The sequence below is a fragment of the Podarcis pityusensis genome, assembly GCF_964106645.2.
Source record: "Podarcis pityusensis genome assembly, chromosome: 5".
NCBI lineage: Eukaryota > Metazoa > Chordata > Lepidosauria > Squamata > Lacertidae > Podarcis > Podarcis pityusensis.
The window spans coordinates 4,279,935-4,299,574 of NC_138032.1; the positions used below are offsets into that span (position 1 = coordinate 4,279,935).

At 44.7% G+C, this 19,640-nt stretch overlaps 1 protein-coding gene, 1 long non-coding RNA gene and 1 pseudogene across 5 annotated transcripts in view; 1 reads left to right on the plus strand and 2 right to left on the minus strand.

The window, feature by feature from the left end:
- Positions 1 to 19,640, minus strand: part of LOC308478189 — a 208,400-nt gene that overhangs the window by 126,206 nt on the left and 62,554 nt on the right. The window lies entirely within an intron of this gene.
- B3GNT7 (UDP-GlcNAc:betaGal beta-1,3-N-acetylglucosaminyltransferase 7) overlaps positions 1 to 19,640 on the plus strand; it is a 90,163-nt gene that overhangs the window by 1,490 nt on the left and 69,033 nt on the right. The window lies entirely within an intron of this gene.
- On the minus strand, positions 15,413 to 15,862 carry LOC308477801 (small ribosomal subunit protein uS8 pseudogene; annotated as a pseudogene). The gene has a single exon. The product of its transcript is annotated as a small ribosomal subunit protein uS8 pseudogene (transcript).

Genomic DNA, 19,640 nt, shown 5'->3' on the forward strand with positions numbered 1-19,640 from the left:
ATGGGTAGGATTTTTAATGCATTTAGGAAGTTAGGAAATGCAGATCTGAGAGTCATATGCATTGCATATGAGTTGCATTGCTCCAGCAAAGTTCTTCATATTTTCTCTTATTAGCTGACAATATATCTAGCTGACAGTACAGTGGTACCTTGGGTTGAGTACTTAATTCGTTCTGGAGGTCCGTTCTTAACCTGAAACTGTTCTTAACCTGAAGCACCACTTTAGCTAATGGGGCCTCCCGCTGCCGCCGCGCGATTTCTGTTCTCATCCTGAAGCAAAGTTCTTAACCCGAGGTACTATTTCTGGGTTAGCGGAGTCTGTAACCTGAAGCCTATGTAACCCGAGGTACCCTCTACATCAGTGGGTAGGACTTTTAATGCATTTAGGGAGTTAGGAAATGCAGATCTGAGAGTCATATGCATTGCATATGAGTTGCATTGCTCCGGCAAAGTTCTTCATATTTTCTCTTATTAGCTGACAGTATATCAATGGGTAGGAGTTTTAATGCATTTAGGAAGTTAGGAAATGCAGCTGAGAGAGAGAGAGAGAGAGAGAGAGAGAGAGAGAGAGAGAGAGAGAAGTTGGTGGCCAAAGATGCTTGCTAACTGTAGTTTCCTGTAACGGATCCATCTCAGAAACAACCCTATCTTTCCATCCCAGCCTTGCATTTTCTCGGTTTGAGGTTTTCATCCTGAAATCAAAAGATTAATGAGACCTACGATTTATGGTGTGATCCTGTGTCTGATGATTACGCAGCAGTCTTCCTATATTTAGTGGGGGTTACTCCCGAGTAATTGGATCACAGGTGTGGGGGGGGGGGGCCTTGTGTTCAAGCCTCTTTTCACCCAAAGGGCTCTGTGGATGACTTGGTGCTGGGGGGTCACACACTCTCAACCCAACCTACCTCGCAGAGTCGTCATAAGGCTAGCCCATCCCTTGAGCAACTGCGAATCAAAATATGATGCTGATTGTTTGCAGGGGTGGTTGGAGTGAAGGACAAGTGGCCAAACTCTTATTTATATCTTCATTATTATTATTATTTTAAAGAGAGACTAGGATACTAGTCTACTGGTGTGTTGCACATCCTGCAACAGTGTGGATCCAGTTTAACAACTGAGCTGCCACTGATTTTCTGCTCAGCGATCCAGAGTATGAAACTCTTGCTTCGAAACATGAGCAATTGCTCGCTGGATCAAATCAAGGTCCATTTAGGGGGTCTGCTAGAACACTGGCCCGTGGTGTGTTCATGAACTACAACAGACCTTCTGTTCATCGTGGCTAAAGATAAGAAGAGACCACTGGCACCAACCTTTTTGCAAGCTCCCTTGCACAGGATAAGTTTGGTCCATCAAGCTCAGTATTGTACATTAGCAATATCAAAAGCAACACAATGGCCAGAAAATTACAATATTTTGAATTATTTCATAAAGTTTTTCACATTGCAATTGTTTCTGGCCATTGTGTTGCTTTTGATATTGCTGACTCGTATTTTGCAACACGGGGGTTTGTTGGTTTACTCAGTATTGTACGTTGACTGCTAACTCTCCAGGGTTTATAGACAGGGGGCATCCCAAGTCCTACCAGGAAATGCCAGGGACTCACCATCTTGTGTTACTTGTTAGGGAAAGATGGAAGCTGCCTTAGATGTCAGGCTGCTGGTGTATCTTGGCTCCTGGGTCTTTTTTAGCTCTAGGTGAATTTGCAGCAAAATCTGCATCTTCCTCCTGTAACAAAGGGGCGAGTGGATTTGGGACAAGTTTGCACAACCTCCAGAAATCGGAAGGATTGAGAACGGAGCGGAGGAGAATCTCCTTCTCTGCACCGTCTCTGTATGGCGCTCCGGAGAAGTGGTGGCTGTTTTTGTGAGGGGTTCGGTCACCTGCCGCACAGTCAGGTTCCATCATCATCATTATTTTTTATTGAATTTTACAAGAAAAGGAAAAAGAAACAAAAAGCAATACATAGCACTGTAAACACATTTTATATACATGTTTTCCAAAACGCAAACTAATAAAGAAAATACTTTTTATAACCAATAATATTACCAAATTCATGCTTCAAGCATTACAATATATAAATCTTAGTTAAAATATTATAAAAGACTTTCAGCACACGTCTCTTAGTTATCTTTCTCGCCTTTACATCTGTTCTTCAATCATTTCCCTTCCTTAGATTCTTTCATAATCAGTCAAATAGTTATGTTCTCTATATTCTTCACAAGGTTAGTCTAGGCACAACCAAACTTCCATATTTGAGCCCTGCTTGTATAAATATTCGTTTAAGCATTCCCATTGTTTCTGAATTATAATTTTTGATTTATACCTTATTGAATAAGTCAGTTTTGCTAACTCCAGGTACTCACATAGTCTACTTAGCCATTCCCCTTTTGTTGGGAAATAATTTCCTTTCCAATGACTTGCTACCAACGTTCTCGCTGCTGTTGCATCATTAAATAGCTGGTTGGGAGGGTCTTGTGCAACAAACCTGCTTCCCCGGAAGATCAGACTTTTTGCGATAAGGAAAGTGAAGATGTGAAAAGGATAAGGGAAAGGGCAGTGCGGAGGGAACACTTGCTTTTGGAACACTTGCTTTTGACACATCATCCCTCTAACCTCCCCGCAAACATATAAGAATTGTTGTTGTTTAGTCATTTAGTCGTGTCCGCCTCTTTGTGACCCCCTGGACCAGAGCACGCCAGGCACTCCTGTCTTCCACTGCCTCCTGCAGTTTGGTCAAACTCATGCTGGTAGCTTGGAGAACACTGTCCAACCATCTCGTCCTCTGGCGTCCCCTTCTCCTTGTGCCCTCCATCTTTCCCAACATCAGGGTCTTTTCCAGGGAGTCTTCTCTTCTCATGAGGTGGCCAAATTCCTGGAGCTTCAAGATCTGTCCTTCCAGTGAGCACTCAGGGCTGATTTCCTTTAGAATGGATAGGTTATATAGATATAAGAATTAAGGTAAAGGTAAAGGGAACCCCAACTGTTAAGTCCAGTCGCAGACGACTCTGGGGTTGCGGCGCTCATCTCGCTTTATTGGCTGAGGGAGCCGGCGTACAGCTTCCAGGTCATGTGGCCAGCATGACTAAGCCACTTCTGGCGAACCAGAGCAGCGCACGGAAACACCGTTTACTTTCCCACTGGACGTGCTTTTGAACTGCTAGGTTGGCAGGAGCACAGACTGAGCAACGGGAGCTCACCCCGTCGCGGGGATTCGAACCGCCGACCTTCTGATCAGCAAGTCCTAGGCTCTGTGGTTTAACCCACAGCGCCACCCACTCATCAAATAGAACACACATTCCAATCTCCCTGCAACAAATGAAGATGGGTGCTCAATAACTAGGTTGTCTGGATGTGTCTTTTGACACCTCCTATTTAATTATTTTACTGCATTTTTATCCCACCTTTTCCTCCAAGGGGTTCAGGGTGGTGTAGATGGTTCCCTCCTCATTTAATCCCCACAATAACCCTGTGAGGAAGGTTAGGCTGAGAGGCAGCGACTGGCCCAAGGCGAGACCTTCATGGCCAAGTGGGGATTTGAGCCTTCATGTCCCAGGTCTTAGTCTGATGCTCTAACCACTACACCACACTGTCCCTCCTAAATATCTCCTTTAAAGATCTGCTGTCACTTAATTCCAACCGCTGCTGGTTCCATGGATGAGAATCCACAGCCTGTTTTATAGCTGAAAGCTTCTGAGCGGGTGACTTACGTTTTTTCTGTTTTCTTTTGTTCTTTTTGCATAGAGCAACAGGAAATGGCAAATCTGCCACAGGGGAGATTTTGTGCATTGGGATCTAAACTGCTGGCTGAAAGCAGCGGTTGGATGGCCATCTGCCATAGATGCTTTAGCCGAGATTCCTTCATTGCAGGGGGTTGGACTAGATAACCCCTGGGGTACCCCCAACTCTACAATTCTATGGTTCTATGAAGGGCTTCTCCTTTTTTATCTTAATTTTTATTAAGTTTTCCATATTCCATTACATTTTCATTACACAAATCCTTGACTTAAAGCATTGCTCACACAAAGCAATCCTTCCCTACCTCTTTATGACTTCCAAACTCTTTTACCAATTCTTCGCATTTCCATAGCCACTTTTTTACCTTATATCTTCTTTTGACATTCACCTCCTTATATGCAAATTAGCTCCTTATTTTCACATTACCAAACATTTCAACTCAGACCTACAAACGTTTTCAAACGTTTACAGTTTTCTTTCATATAAGATATAAATTTGCTCTAGTCCTTTTGAAACAGTTCGTCACTCTGATTCCGGATCTTCCCCGTCAGCTTTGCCAACTCCACATATTCAACCATCTTTATCTGCCCATCTTCCAATGTAGGAAGTTCCTGCTGCTTCCATTTCTGGGCCAGAAGTATTCTTGCAGCCGTTGTGGCATACATGAACAAATTTGTGTCTTTTTTTTAAATTTCCTCACCAATTAACCCCAACAGAAAAGCATCTGGATTTTTATTAAAATTATACTTAAATACCTTTTTCAATTCATTATATATAATATCCCAGAAGGCTTTCACCTTAGTACAAGTCCACCACATATGGAGGAAATTCCCCTTATGAAGGGCTTTTCCTTATCTTCCCCTTGCACAAGATTTAGCCTTTTTAGGTTTCATTTCATCGTTCCAGGCTGAAGTTTCGTTTATTTCTTTCCAAGCATCAGCCGTAACGCATTAGGCCTGAGGGTCTCTATTTCACTTTTGATGGAAAGAAAGTGTTAATTTCACAACTGGAGAGAAAGCCACACACCTGCGGCTGGGTCAGGGCAGGAACTGTATGAGTAAGCTCTAGCTATTTAGCTGCCTGTTCCTCTTGTGTAATTTCCAGGATTGGCAGCATTCAGAAGAGTAATCTAGTAACGTGCTGGAAAGGTGGATTTCCCCACCGAAATAAAAATAAAAATAATTTATCTTTTGTGTCGTCAGAGCCAGTGTGGTGTTGAGGTTAGAGCATTGGACTAAGATCTGGGAGACCAGGGTTCAAATGGCCACTCAGCCTGTGGGGATAGCTCAGTTGGGTCGTGGGTTCGAATCCCACATTGGGATTTCATGGGGTTGGACTAGATGACCCTTGTTCCAACTGTGATTCCATGAATCTGGGGTCACATGGGGTGCCCTTGGGCTGCCTCTCTCAGCCTAACCTACCTCACAGGATTGTTGTGGGGATTAAATGAGGAGGGGGAGAACCTGGGAAATAAAGGAGAGATATAGACGCAGTAAATAAAAGTAGATAAATATACATAACTGACCTCCGTTCAAAATTCTCCAGCTGATCAGCTGTAGCAATAAGTACAAATAATGGCAGGTTGAATTTCATAGGGTCACTTAAATGACGTGTTGAAAACAAGACTAACTTGTCTTTGAAAAAAGGTTGGTTATCTTAGCATACCAGTAAAAAATGACCGCGGACGGGGTTTGCATTAAGACTGGACAAGGAGCCACATGCCACAGATTTAATTGATAACCAAATCAGAGTCCAGGTTTTAGAACTATCAAGAGCAGGGGGTGGGGGCGATTCCTGCACTGGTTTAAAATAAATTGGCATTCTTCCCTTGTTTCCAAATGCCAGGCTTTAGATTGTGTGACGTGGAGGGTGCCTCTGACCATGCACAAAATGTTTTTTTTCATCTCTGCAGAGTATGCTTCCACATCCAGATGTTGGGCTTCAGGTCAGGGTACACAGTTTTGCGGCATGCTCAAATGCTGGCAGCCGCTCCCCCCTTTTTTATTAAAAATCTGTTACTGCAGGACATGAGTCACAGTTGGGAAAAGAGCTCTTAGGTGCTGCTAGAGAGAGTGGCAGGGGCACAAAGAGTGTTCTCTGTTCTGCCGCAAACTGACTGGGTGCTGGTGATCTACCGTATTTTTCGCTCTATAAGACGCACCAGACCACAAGACGCACCTAGTTTTTGGAGGAGGAAAACAAGGAAAAAAACATTCTGAATCTCAGAAGCCAGAACAGCAAGAGGGATCGCTGCGCAGTGAAAGCAGCAATCCCTCTTGCTGTTCTGGCTTCTGGGATAGCTGCGCAGCCTGCATTTGCTCCATAAGACGCACACACATTTCACCTTACTTTTTAGGAGGGAAAAAGTGAGTCTTTTTTTTTTTTTAATGATATTTATTGAAAAATTTTTAGAATTACAAAAGAAAACAAGGTAGAAAAAGAGAAAGAAAAAACAAAGAAAAAACAAACCACATCAAACAATACAAATTAATCAAAAGACAAAAATATATCACAAACATTTAAAAACAAATCCATTATTCTCAAATCCTTAACTGTCATTACCTTCTTTCTTTGACCTCCTCCTCCTCCCTTTTTTGGTATCCTAGTTGTTAATTGTCGCAGCAAATCCTTTCCATATTTCATAATATTCTGTCATTACATTACCTTTATCTATTTTAATCTTATCTTACTATAGAAAACCTTAAAACCTAAAACTTAAATCTTATTTTTACCAACTTCTCATAACCATAATATTCTTACATGATTCTTTAAACATTTTTGCTAAAGCCAAATAATTTCGTTCCAACATTTTTCTAAAATTCATCAGTTTTATAAAAAATCCTAATAATAAAAAAGAAATAAAAAAAAATTCAATCTTCATCCAGCGTCTCTTCCTCCTGGTCCCGGGTTTTGTCAGTCATTTTTATCTCATCAATCTAGCGCATTAACCTGGTAATCTTATATCCGAGGCCCTTAAGTCCCTTCCATGTCCCTTCCGCGGCTCTTCTTCATATTTATAACTGTATTTTCCTTTGTCTCCTGCTCCTTTCACTCGTGGGAACTCCAGCTTAGCAATGTTTTTGACCCTTCTCGACAAATCAGCCCCTTTTCCATAGTCCACACTAAACTCCATATGGTATTTAAGAACATGTTTCAAAGTCTCTCCAAAATTAAGAGCCCCCACAACCCCAAACATCTCACGGCCCATTGCCAGACTTGAAAAGTCCAAACATCCCTGCATAGGGGGGTCTATCCAACCCCCCATTTCCAAACCAAACCAAACTTTATCTTTCCAAATCTGGCTTTTTCCAAGTTCATTTGTCAAATCCAAAAGCTCATGTTCCTGCTGGGCCACAGCTCCCTCCATCTCTGGCGCCCAAGATTCAGCAACATCCTCTTCCCTCATCTGTTCTGTCAGGGCACACTCCTGATTTAATTCCTGAGTGGGCTCCATATAATTTCCCACTGCCTGTTCAAAATTTTTGATTGCATCAGTCATCAAGTCCGTCTTCTCATGTAGCTGTTCCAGTAGGGCACTTGTTTTACAGAGAGCACACAGCAGAGCTTCTGAATACATTGTCCTGCAAGGTCAGAAGTCTATTCCCACGATCGTAATCTGTAACAGCTGCAAGCTCCCCGATTCAGAATTAGTTACAGTTTCACAGGCTCCCTCTAGGGGAAAAACTTCTATTTGTTCTTTTCTTTTAAAGACAAATCTAACAACAAAGTTTCCTTTTTCAGATATTTTGTCAATATTTGTTCCTTTAAAATGCGAAGGGGAACAATGGAATCACTATGTTTCTCTTCTTTTAGCTATCTGTCAAAAACGTTTGTCTCTGGTCAATGAGCTTCAAAAAACGTCAGTCCTGACACCCGCTCCAGGACCAAGACGGTGGAAAGTTACTTTACTTTACACTCACTTCTGCAGGTTTAAACAGTTCAGAAAAAATCCCCCCCTCTTCTCCTGCTTCCGAAGGGGGTTCAACAATCTTAAATGATGAAAGTTAGTCCTTTACAAGCGATTTTCTGAGCTCTAGTTTGCCATGTCTTTGCTTAATCTATCTACAAAGAAACGGAAGGCTGACTTCCTGTTTAGACCTTCCCGTTTCAGTGCCAAATTGAAATAAACTTTTAAGTCCAATTTTCCTTTCTGCACGCAAGTCCTTATTTAGAGTCCAATTGTCCAAAATTTAAGTACTCATGGGTGATTGTTTTAGAAGCCAAATTGTCCCAGGAAAAAGGCAGCGCTCTCCGGCAACGGCTGTGCGGCTTTGCTCCACGGAAGAAGCAGTTGACTTTCAGCACCGCGCCACTTCCCCCTCTTCGCTCCGGAGCCCGTTAGTGGGTTCCTTTGCAGGTTGGGGGGGCGCTAAAGGTGCCCGCCGAGTCCCATGGTCACAGGCTTCACCTGCCTGTGATTTTTGAAAGGGTCCCCGCTTCGCCGTAGCGGGAAAGACCCGTTTCCTGTGGAGCTGGTCCCTCCAGATCAGAGGGAATCCGCCATTACCGATGGCGCCACCCCGGAAGTCTGGAAAAAGTGAGTCTTATAGAGCAAAAAATACGGTATTCTCTTGCCCTCAGCTTGTCTTCCGAAACATGGGGATTACAGCATTGGCCTACCTTACAAGGATGTTGTAAAGCGTATTTATTTATTTTATGCAATTTAAATACTGCTCGATTGTAAGAAGAAGAAAGAACCTCGAAGCTCTTTATTGGGATAATGGAACGTGCCACATTTTTAAATCCCTGGAAATGTACTACACAAAGGTTTTCTGGAATAAGTTGCCAACTTAAATTAGACAAGAGCTGAGCACCTTGGTATTTGGGACAGTCGCTTTTGTTTAAGAAGGCGATCCCAGAAGGATGGCCTAGGGCGCTTCCAGACTGTCGCTATTCCCATATCGGCAAATCCAGGCTGCACAATTGTGGGTGACAGAGAGGTCTTGCACAAGGAACCCGCTTCCCCGACAAGATAATACATTTTGCGATAAGGAAAGTGGTCGGGGAAATTGCCAGTGTGGGAAGAATCAGAGTGACACTTGGCCTGACGCGACGCCCATCTAATCTCCCCAGAAGCAACTACCAGAAAAATTCACTGGAAAGTGTAATATAACATTTGCTTAACGCAACACTGTCTTATCTTCCCTTGAAGCAGACCAGGATGAATGCCAAACAAACAGGTCACCTGGTTACAGCCACAGACATTTAAAGAAATATTGTACAACTGTAGATACGGCTTTATTGCTTTTCATTTTCTGAGTGCATCACCTTTTGCAGTTTATCTTATTTTTATTGTTTTGCACATCTTATTGTTTGCACATTATAAATCTTCAGAGTGGGGGTGGGGGAGAAAAAATGGATAGTACCTCCCTTATGCTTTAGGGCAGATTTTCCTGGGCTTGTAGTTTTCCTTTCCCATTCCTTCTCATTTTGCCAGGCTGCAGCCTAGCGTAACGCAGGGCGATGGCCTGATCCAGCCACAGTGAAGCCCCAAGTCTTGCTGAAAACCAACTGTGCTTGACTTTGGCTGCATCACAGACCGTGTCTCTGCAACCTCTGTAATTTTCTTCAGTGGATGAAACATAGTGGTATGTTGTTGTTTTTTTCCAAAAAAATATTTTTTTAAAAAAAAATGTTGGCACAAAGCTTGCTAGTCTAAAGTTGTGCCTTCCATATTCATCTTGTATTTGACGTGCTGCAGTGTACAAGAGTCCTTCTGTTTTAAACTCTTGCATCTAGCTCACAGAGTCTTCTCCCAAGCAGGGATTGCTCACTCAATGAGAAAAAGTTCAGATTGTGTGAAGAGCCCTCCTGCTGAATCAAGGGCCCCTTCAGACCAGTAGGGTGGGTTTTCCTTTATTTACAGGCGCATTCTGCATTGCGTCATTGATGCAATGGTTGTGCATTGTTGTTGTTTAGTTGTTTAGTTGTTTAGTCGTGTCCGCCTCTTCGTGACCCCATGGACCGGAGCACGCCAGGCACTTCTGTCCTCCACTGCCTCCTGCAGTTTGGTCAAACTCATGCTGGTAGCTTCGCGAACACTGTCCCACCATCTCGTCCTCTGTCGTCCCCTTCTCCTTGTGCCCTCCATCTTTCCCAACATCAGGGTCTTTTCCAGGGAGTCTTCTCTTCTCAGGAGGTGGCCAAAGTATTGGAGCCTCAGCTTCAGGATCTGTCCTTCCAGTGAGCACTCAGGGCTGATTTCCTTCAGAATGGAGAGGTTGGATCTTCTTGCAGTCCATGGGACTCTCCAGAGTCTCCTCCAGCACCATAACTCAAAAGCATCCATTCTTCGGCGATCAGCGGCATTAGTGGTGGATTTATGCTGGACCGTCCACAAGTCAGTCTGCTTTATCAGTTGTTCTGTGATGCTGCTGCAATGCTGTTGCACGATTGCCGTCTGGAGGGAAGCTCTCACACGATAGAGCAACAGAAGCAGGACAAAAATTAAGAATAATCCCAGAACGTTTGCTGTAAGAAAAGTTACAGGATTTCAGCAGGAAGTTGCCGTATGTTTGCCCTGAAACTTCTGCAAGAGCAAAAAAAAAAATTGAAAACAAGGTCATGTGTGGCATAAATGCACATCTGGAGGGCTCCTAGACTGGCCAGAGGCCTCCCAAAATGCCACAAGCACGACCTAGAATCAAACTCACCCCATCTTCCATTTAAAAAAAAATGTTTTATTTATTAAATTTATACGCTGCCCTTCATTGAAAGATCTCAGGGTGGTTAACAGAATAAAATACTATGTGACAACCCTTCAGATACTTGATGATGGCTCTCATATCTCCTCTTAGTTTCCTCTTCTCCAGGCTAAACATATCCAGCTCCTTCAACCATTCCTCATATGGCTTGGTTTCTAGACCCTTGTTAATCTTGGTCTCACTTTTCTGCACAGGTTCCAGCTTGTCAACACTCTTAACTAAATTACGGTGCCCTGAACTAGACACGGTATTCCAGACGTGGTCTGACCAAGGCAGAATAGAATTGGAATATGACTTCCCTTGATCTGGACACTTGACTTCCGTTGAAGCAGCCTAGAATAGTATTAGCTTTTTTTGCTGCTGCATCACACTGTGGACTCAAGTTTGTGATCTGCTAAGACCCCCTAGAAGATAAATGACTTATGCTCAGATGACTGCTGCTGCTATCCCTGACCTCTTCTTGTTTCTTCCTGAGTAGCTAGCCATGACAGCTAAATGGAACCTCCATGTTCAGACAAGGTGTATTTCCAGATACCGATTCCTGCAGGACAAATCAACGGGGAGGGTCATCGCTTTCCTGCTTTGCTTGTGGGGTTTTTGGGAGCACCTAGTTGGCCACTGTTGGAAACAGGATGCTAGAGTAGGTGCTCTCAGGCTCACATTCTAAAAAGTACAGCACAAAACGAAAAGAGGTTGGGAGGGAGGAGGAAAAAAGCAAACTCAGACATTAGTTCTTGGATCCGAAGTTCTTAGAAATGACCAGCTGGAATTGAAACAGACCAAGGAGAGGAAAAATCAGAAGGTGCTGATTTCTCAGCTGAGCTGATGGAGTGCTTCTCTTCTTTCTCTCTGCTGTGTGCAGTTTTATCTTTCTCATTCCAGCTGCCTCTTTTCTGATTGTTGAATTCTCAATTTGCAGAGGCTCTTGAAAAGTGGAGCCTTGCTGGTTCAGAACAAGGGTCCGGGCTAGCCTCAAGAGTCTGCTACTCACAGTAGCCCAGTGCAGACCAGCAGAAGACCTGCCACATAGCAATGGAGAACTCACACACAGGCTGAAAATGATCCATTTTGAGTTTGCAAATGTTACCTTTAGGGGTATGGGGAAAGTTGCGAGATAAAATGTCAAGCATGCCCCAAAATAAAGGGGTTGTGATGGCCCAGCATAATTTTGATTTCCCCCCTCCCTTTTTCTGCGATTCAAATATTGATAAGGAAAAGGACAGCAGTCGGGGAGCCACTACAGAAAAGGCCACCCTCCAAATTTCTCTGGGATGGGGGGACATAAGAGAAGAGTCTCAGATGGCAAGCGCAGGGTCGGTTTATATGGGGAGAGGTGGTCCTAAAGATATTGAGGTCCTGAGCCATATAAGCCTTTTTTCCCACATGTTTAGAGATATCTCTAAAACACTGAAAAAACCTAGCTGCAGTCCTAAACTTGGTCTATATTGCTCCAAGTTTGAGTAAGAGCCAAACTTGATCTTTGCATTTAGGTATTTTCAGTGCTTTTGTTCTAAAAAAATTTAAATGTTATGGGGTACTCTCATTTTCCTACTCATATTGAAATACTGCCCCTCAACGAGGCCAAACTTTGATTCACAAAATGTTTAGGGGTAGCGTCCGTCCCCCCCCCCCCCAAAAAAAAGCACTGGGTATTTGAAACCTGCAGGTATTTGAGAAATGCAAATTGCACCAGCTGTGTGGGGAATCCTTGAATCAGAGCAGGTGAGAAGTTTAACCCTTTTCTCTCCTGCTGAAGTCCTGGGGAATTATCTCTTCCCTGAAGCTGCCAGTGGAGGAATCCCACACCCCCCCAGCAAATACTCTACTTCAGGAGAGCACCTGGCAGAGGAGAAAAGGGTTATATGTCCCTTGACTCAGTCTACAGATCTGTGAGGCGGCTGGCCTTGTGAAGGTTTACAAAGTCTGATTAGGCCATCAGCTCTTGTTTCAGCCCCACATCATATCAAGGAGGAGAACAATAGGGACGCACCTTTATTTATTTCCTGTCCTGCCTTCCAAAGGAGCCCAGGGTGGAAAAGGCTTCAGTAATCAAAAAATAAAATTGTTTAAATACAATTAAGCGCCATAAAATGTCTGAAGCATGTGGTTGTTTGCCAGGATTAGTAGCAGAATGCACGTCAAGTGCTGAATTACGTATTAAATTTGTTTGCTAAGACTAGACCTTCCCCTTGAACGCATGCTGCAGAAGTTTCACTGAGCGCAGTGGCCCAGGTGAGATGCAATGGTTTCTTGGCCTGATATGCTCTTCTTCTTCTTCCTCCTTCCTTTTTTTCACCAGGTCTATCAAACCATAGTTTACTTCCTATGGAGGCCACACTAAACTCTGGTTCCCTCAAACTGTGGAAGGAAGGAATCCGAAGAGGTTTGCGCACAAGCCCAAAGCCCATTCACAATGCCCAACAGTTTTGTTACAGCACAGGTGGGGAATCTGTGGCTCTCCAGATGTTGCAGGATTGTACCCTCCCCTCACTCCTGACTATTATTGGCCATGTTCAATGGGGCTGTTGAGAGTCAGAGTCTAGTAACACCGAAAGGGTCATAGATTCCCCATCCTTGAAGCATTTTGCATTATCTGAATTGATTTAGTGATCCTCTTAAAAGGCGACTCTTGGAATTTGCAGAGGTGGCAAAACTGATGGCCCTGATAAAAGATAGAATCTTTTAAAGAAGCCTGGAAATTGAAGCGTCAGAAAATAGCAGAGCATATTAAGAAACATGTTAGAGAGGATGCAGTTAGATAAGATGGAACCTTAAAATGCAATTGTATGTAATTTGGGTTATAAACACCAGTGTTGGGTGAGCAGAAAGTCACTAGTTTTGTTGAATTGGAATAGAGTTGTTGAGTAACAAATGTAACTTTCTGTCTGGAAAAAAGAATAAAGCATTATTATAAAAAAGGTGACTCTTGGGAACGTGCAACTATTCTTGTAGTTCCCAGGCCCAACGGATGGAAACTGCCCTTCTGAATTGCACCAGCCACTGGGCAGGAGTGATTTCAGTTCTTGATAAGATCTGACACTAGGCTGATGCCCTCTGGGATCAGCTTTTGAAACCTAGAGGAGAAATGCTTCGCCTTTGCTCTACCTGGAAATTTGAATCGAGCCAAACTGGTCTGTCCCGTCCCAACCAGGAGAGCCAGATAAAATGATCCCCGTTCTTCTACTGCAAACATTTGCACATTTAATGTGTTTCTGAGCGTGAACAGCTTTGCCTAAAGGATCCTGGGAAATGTGGCTTTCAGAGAGGCTGACGGCTGCCATCCCACACTAACAATAAAAGAAGAATATCAGAGCAGCTTGCTGGATCCGGCCAGCACCCCATACGTCTTACCCAGGGGTCAGCAAACTTTTTCAGCAGGGGGCCAGTCCAGCGGGGGGATACAAAAAATGGGGGCTTCAGGAGGGTCTGAGGAGTGTTGGAGGGTATCCTATTATGGTGGGAACTGACGGGTCACCCAAACACCAGCTATGGGTTATGTAAGCTCAACAGTGTTTTTTACTCTGGTAGGGATGGGCCAGCTGTGATTTCCAGAGTGTACAGGTCCAAAGAACACCCTGAATTCTTTGAAGTTCAGCATGAGCTATCTGGAAAGTGTTGTACACCAGCTACAGCAGGAGTCACCCCCATTGCTGACCGAGTTCCCAGCTGCGACCCCTCCATCACAGGGAGTTGGACTAGATGACACTTCGGGTCCCTTCTAATGCTAGAATTATATGATTCTATGAGAGAAAGAGATTGAGAAGGCATAAAAACGGGTCAGCAACCTTTTTCAGCTGTGAACCAGTCCACATTCTCTCAGAACTTGTGGGGGGGCAGACTATATTTTTTTGGGGGGGGGAATGAACAAATTGCTATGCCCCACAAATAACCCACAGGTGCATTTTAAATAAAAGGACACATTCTGCTCATGTAAAAACACACTGATTCCTGGACCATCCGCGGGTCGGATTGAGAAGGTGATTGGGCCGCATCCAGCCCACGGGCCTTAGGTTGACTACCCATGGTCTCACCTTTCAAATGATGGACTGATTGTGATTTATCCTCAGTTAAACATTCGACTAATTCAGATGACAACCTTGAGCATGCTTAATAACTTTGAGAACTAAAAGAAGAAAAGTCCCTTGATCCAGGGACAGCCCATGTATATACTGGATTATTCCTACCTCTTTTTCTTAAGGTACCATTCATAATGTAACAATATTCTTCACAGCTGTGAGCAGGGCAGTGCGGTGGGGGACGTTGAGACAAGCGACAACAATTAACGTTGTTTACTGCTCTTGATAAGGTTGCCAGAAAAAGCTTTTCGGTTCCTGAAATTGGTTCCGATCATGCTGATAAAATATAATGGATAGAATTCTACGGGATGTGGTATTAGTGTGCAAAAACAGTCCAGATTCAATGATCCCCGGATGGCGGAGATGTCAGGTGCTATCCTGACACCCAGGCATCTTCACTTGGTTGCAAGTGGCTGGACGCCAGGGGCAAATACAACTGGTGCCTGGCTAATTCCAAACGGGACGCGGGTGGTGCTGTGGGTTAAACCACAGAGCCTAGGACCTGCCGATCAGAAGGTCGGCGGTTCGAATCCCTGCGACGGGGTGAGCTCCCGTTGCTCGGTCCCTGCTCCTGCCAACCTAGTATCGAAAACATGAAGTGCAAGTAGATAAATAGGTACTGCTCCGGCGGGAAGGTAAATGGCGTTTCCGTGCGCCGCTCTGGTTCGCCAGAAGCTGTTTAGTCATGCTGGCCACATGACCCGGAAGCTGTACGCCGGCTCCCTCAGCCCATAAAGTGAGATGAGCGCCGCAACCCCAGAGTCATCCACGACTGGACCTAATGGTCAGGGGTCCCTTTACCTTTACCTTTAATTCCAAACACTGCTGGGATACCATTGCTCCAAGAAACTAGGGACTCCTCCCCGCTTCCCTGTCGCCCTGTGCTTTCTCCCCCCCCTTTTTTTCCCTATTTGAACAATTTATTAGTTTGCCTGTTTTTACAAGTTTAGAAAAAGAATCCCAGGATTCTTCCCCTGTGTGTTTTCGCTTAGCTTCCTCATGGTCCATGATGCCAGCTGAAGTTGTCAGCACAATGTACCCAAACTGGTGTGAAGGTAGCAGGTTGTTCTGCCACTTGGACGTCAAATCTGGGGCTGATCACACCACACTTGTTGAGTCTGCCTGTGAGATTAACAACAATCTTCCCAGCTCTGTGATCATCAATGATCTCAAATTCACCTATGTCACCATGCTTCATCATCACGGTTAAGAACCGGATGATAACTTTGGAGCATGGTCTGATGAGAACTTGACATTTCCCATGCTTCTCAGCATTGTTGATGCTTTTAAGAGCATCTGCCAGAATGTTCACACGCACCATGATGCCAGTGCAGCAATATGGCGGAAAAAGGCTTTCTAAGGCACAGATCCACGCTGTCCCGGCCTGGGCTGGGCGCTCCCCCTAACCCCTGCCCCTTTCCCCAGGAAAACCTGCTCTTTAACGCTGAATTGGAACAAACAGCAATTTGGGTTTTCTGCAGATTGCCCTGTTTGGCGGGAAAGAGCTGTTTTTCGCATGGAAAGCGCCAGGCAGAACCGAAATAAGAAGAAAAGTGCTCTAACCCAGACCTGGATAGCCTGCCCGCTGTCTAGAAATGCAGAGCGAAACATGAGCCCCAGATTCTAGTCTTCCCTTTCTTTGTGTGTGTTCTGCTAGCAATTGCAGGCGTTCCTGTTTAAACCAGCTTCTGACTCTGTTGCTGCTTAGGGTGCTGTTACGGGTGCCGCCCTTCCTGGCGTTGTCGTTTTCTTGCTGGTGTTTTCAGTTTGGTAGTTTTGTGTCCTCTTGGTTGTGTTTTTGTGTTGTCATTGACATCTGCAAGTTGCTTTGAGCAACACATTGTGGAGAAAGGATATTGTGCAGGAGAGGAGCCGGGATGTCTGGCAGTGAATGAAGAATCATAATACAGTGGAACCTCGGGTTAAGAACTTAATTCATTCCAGAGGTCCGTTCTTAACCTGAAACTGTTCTTAAGCTGAAGCACCACTTTAGCTAATGGGGCCTCCTGCTGCCGCTGTGCCATCGGAGCACGATTTCTGTTCTTATCCTGAAGCAAAGTTCTTAACCCAAGGTACTATTTCTGGGTTAGCGGAGTCTGTAACCTGAAGCGTATGTAACCCGAGGTACCACTGTACCGTTATACGGAGCTATGGTACAACCACATTTGAAAGACCGTTGCGCAGTTCTGGTCACCACACCCAAAAAAGGATATTGCAGAGTCGGATAAGGTTCAGAAAAGGGCCACCAAAATTATCGAGGGGATGGAGTGACCCTCTGCATGAGGAAATATTTGCAGGGCTTGGGACTCTTTAAGTTCAGAGAAAATGCAAGTGGTGACATGACAGAAGAAGGATATGAAATAATCCATAGCTTGGAGAAAGTGGGAAGAGAAAACATTTTCTCCCTTTATTGCAACACTCGAATTGCTGGAACTGCTAGCATCCTGTTCTCATGGTAGCCACTCAGATGACTGTGAGAAATCAGCAACCAGGATTCGAACACAAGATCAGGATTCGAACTCCCCTCTGCAATACCGAAGCATTGCTGCCTCCCGACTGTGGAGGCAGAGCAATAGCCATCCTGGGTAGTAGCCACTGATAGCCCTCTCCTCCTCCATGAATTTGTCTAATCCTCTTTTCAAGCAGCCCAAGTTGGTGATCATCCCTGCCTCATGTGGCAGGGAGTTCCACAGTTTAAACTGTGTACTGCAAGAAGAACTCTCTTTTACAAGAAAGGAGGTTCTGACTAAACATCAGGAAGAACTTTCTGACAGGGGAACTGACTTCCTCAGAAGGTGGTAGACTCTTTTTTCATGCTTTAGTTGCGATTCCTGCATTGCGGGGGTTGGACTAGATGACCCTCCGGGTCCCAACTCTACAATTCTAGGATTGGATGTCCATGAGAGAGGCAGAAAAGCTTACACACACCGTACTTTTCCGTGTATAAGATGTCCCCATGTATAAGACGCCCCCTATTTTGGGGGACTAAATTTAAAGAAAATGAAGGGAGATGGCCCAAAGTTGTTGGGCTTTTTTTAAAGGGGGAATTGCACGCACACCATCACCCCAGCAGGGCACAGCTCCCCCCCCCCATGCCACTATCCGTGTATAGGACGACCCCAGTTTTTTGACATGATTTTTGAGTAAAAAAAACCCTTGTCTAATACACGGAAAAATGTGTGTGTGTGTGTGTGTGTATGTACATGTATATATTATAATACAGTGGTACCTTGGGTTAAGTACTTAATTCCTTCTGGAGGTCTGTTCTTAACCTGAAACTGTTCTTAACCTGAAGCACCACTTTAGCTAATGGGGCCTCCTGCCGCCGCACCGCTGGAGCACGATTTCTGTTCTCATCCTGAAGCAAAGTTCTTAACCCGAGGTACTATTTCTGGGTTAGTGGAGTCTGTAACCTGAAGCGTATGTAACCCGAGGTACCACTGTACAGTGGTACCTTTAGTTGCGAATGGGATCCGTTCCCGAGCCCCGTTCGCAAAATGAGCAGAACGCAACCCGCATCTGCGCATGCGCGTGACCTCATTTTTTAGCGTCTGCGCGAGCGGCGAAACCTGGATGTAACCCTTTCCAGTACTTCTGGGTCGCCGCGGGACGCAACCTGAAAAGACGTAAGCTGAACCGAACGTAACAAGAGGTATGGCTGTATATTAAAGATTTCTTGGTTTACAAAAGTGTGTGCAATGTCTCTTTTTTTCAAGTTACATTTTCTACAGATCAGTTCCGTTTGTTGAGACGTTAGTGTTACATTAGGAAGAAAAGGGGGAAAGAGGTGGAGGGGGAAAGGTGGGTGGGGTGGGGTTGGGGGGCAATGCTTCTATTTTCTATCAGATTGACTCTTGTAATAAAAAATTTAAGGTCTTATATATAAAATAAATGTTCATAAATGTGCCAACCAAGATGTGTGGACCACATGTCTGGAGCAGCACAGGAGGACCGCCCTGAAACCATTTTGACTCCCAAACTGACCAAATGTTTTCTCTGCAAGGAGGGAGGGGGTGAGGCAACCTCCCCATTGTCTCAGGAATTGGGAAATCACCATCTCAAAGGAATGGGCAGACTGCCAGGAAAGACAATCAGATAAGGCATGATCAGATAACTTGGCAGGCAGGAAAAACAACAACGTTCAAATTTCTGTTGTAGACCGCCTTTTCTGTGATGTAGGTATGATGTTTGTGGGGGGTGGTCTTGGGTTACACCCCTTCTGTGATGTATGTATGATGTATGGAGGGGTGGTCTTGAGCTCCAGGGAATTTAAAATGTCTATATAAGGGTGGACACACCTTGGTTCTGGGTCCTCCTCCTTTCCTGCGTGAGAGGGGAGCACCCTGTTGCAACAGTTCAATCAAAATCAGGCTTACTAGCTGCTTAGCTTCTCAATATTCTCTGGTTGGCCTCTGTTATTTTTGCCTACCGATAGGGAACCCACTTAAGGACTCTATAGATACCCCATAAGGGAATCATAGAATCATAGAATCATAGAGTTGGAAGAGACCACAAGGGCCATCGAGTCCAACCCCCTGCCAAGCAGGAAACACCATCAGAGCACTCCTGACATATGGTTGTCAAGCCTCTGCTTAAAGACCTCCAAAGAAGGAGACTCCACCACACTCCTTGGCAGCAAATTCCACTGTCGAACAGCTCTTACTGTCAGGAAGTTCTTCCTCATGTTTAGGTGGAATCTTCTTTCTTGTAGTTTGGATCCATTGCTCCGTGTCCGCTTCTTTGGAGCAGCAGCAAACAACCTTTCTCCCTCCTCTATGTGACATCCTTTTATATATTTGAACACGGCTATCATATCACCCCTTAACCTCCTCTTCTCCAGGCTAAACATGCCCAGCTCTCTTAGCCGTTCCTCATAAGGCATCGTTTCCAGGCCTTTGACCATTTTGGTTGCCCTCCTCTGGACACGTTCCAGTTTGTCAGTGTCCTTCTTGAACTGTGGTGCCCAGAACTGAACACAGCATTCCAGGTGAGGTCTGACCAGAGCAGAATACAGTGGCACTATTACTTCCCTTGATCTAGATACTATACTCCTATTGATGCAGCCCAGAATTGCATTGGCTTTTTTAGCTGCCGCGTCACACTGTTGGCTCATGTCAAGTTTGTGG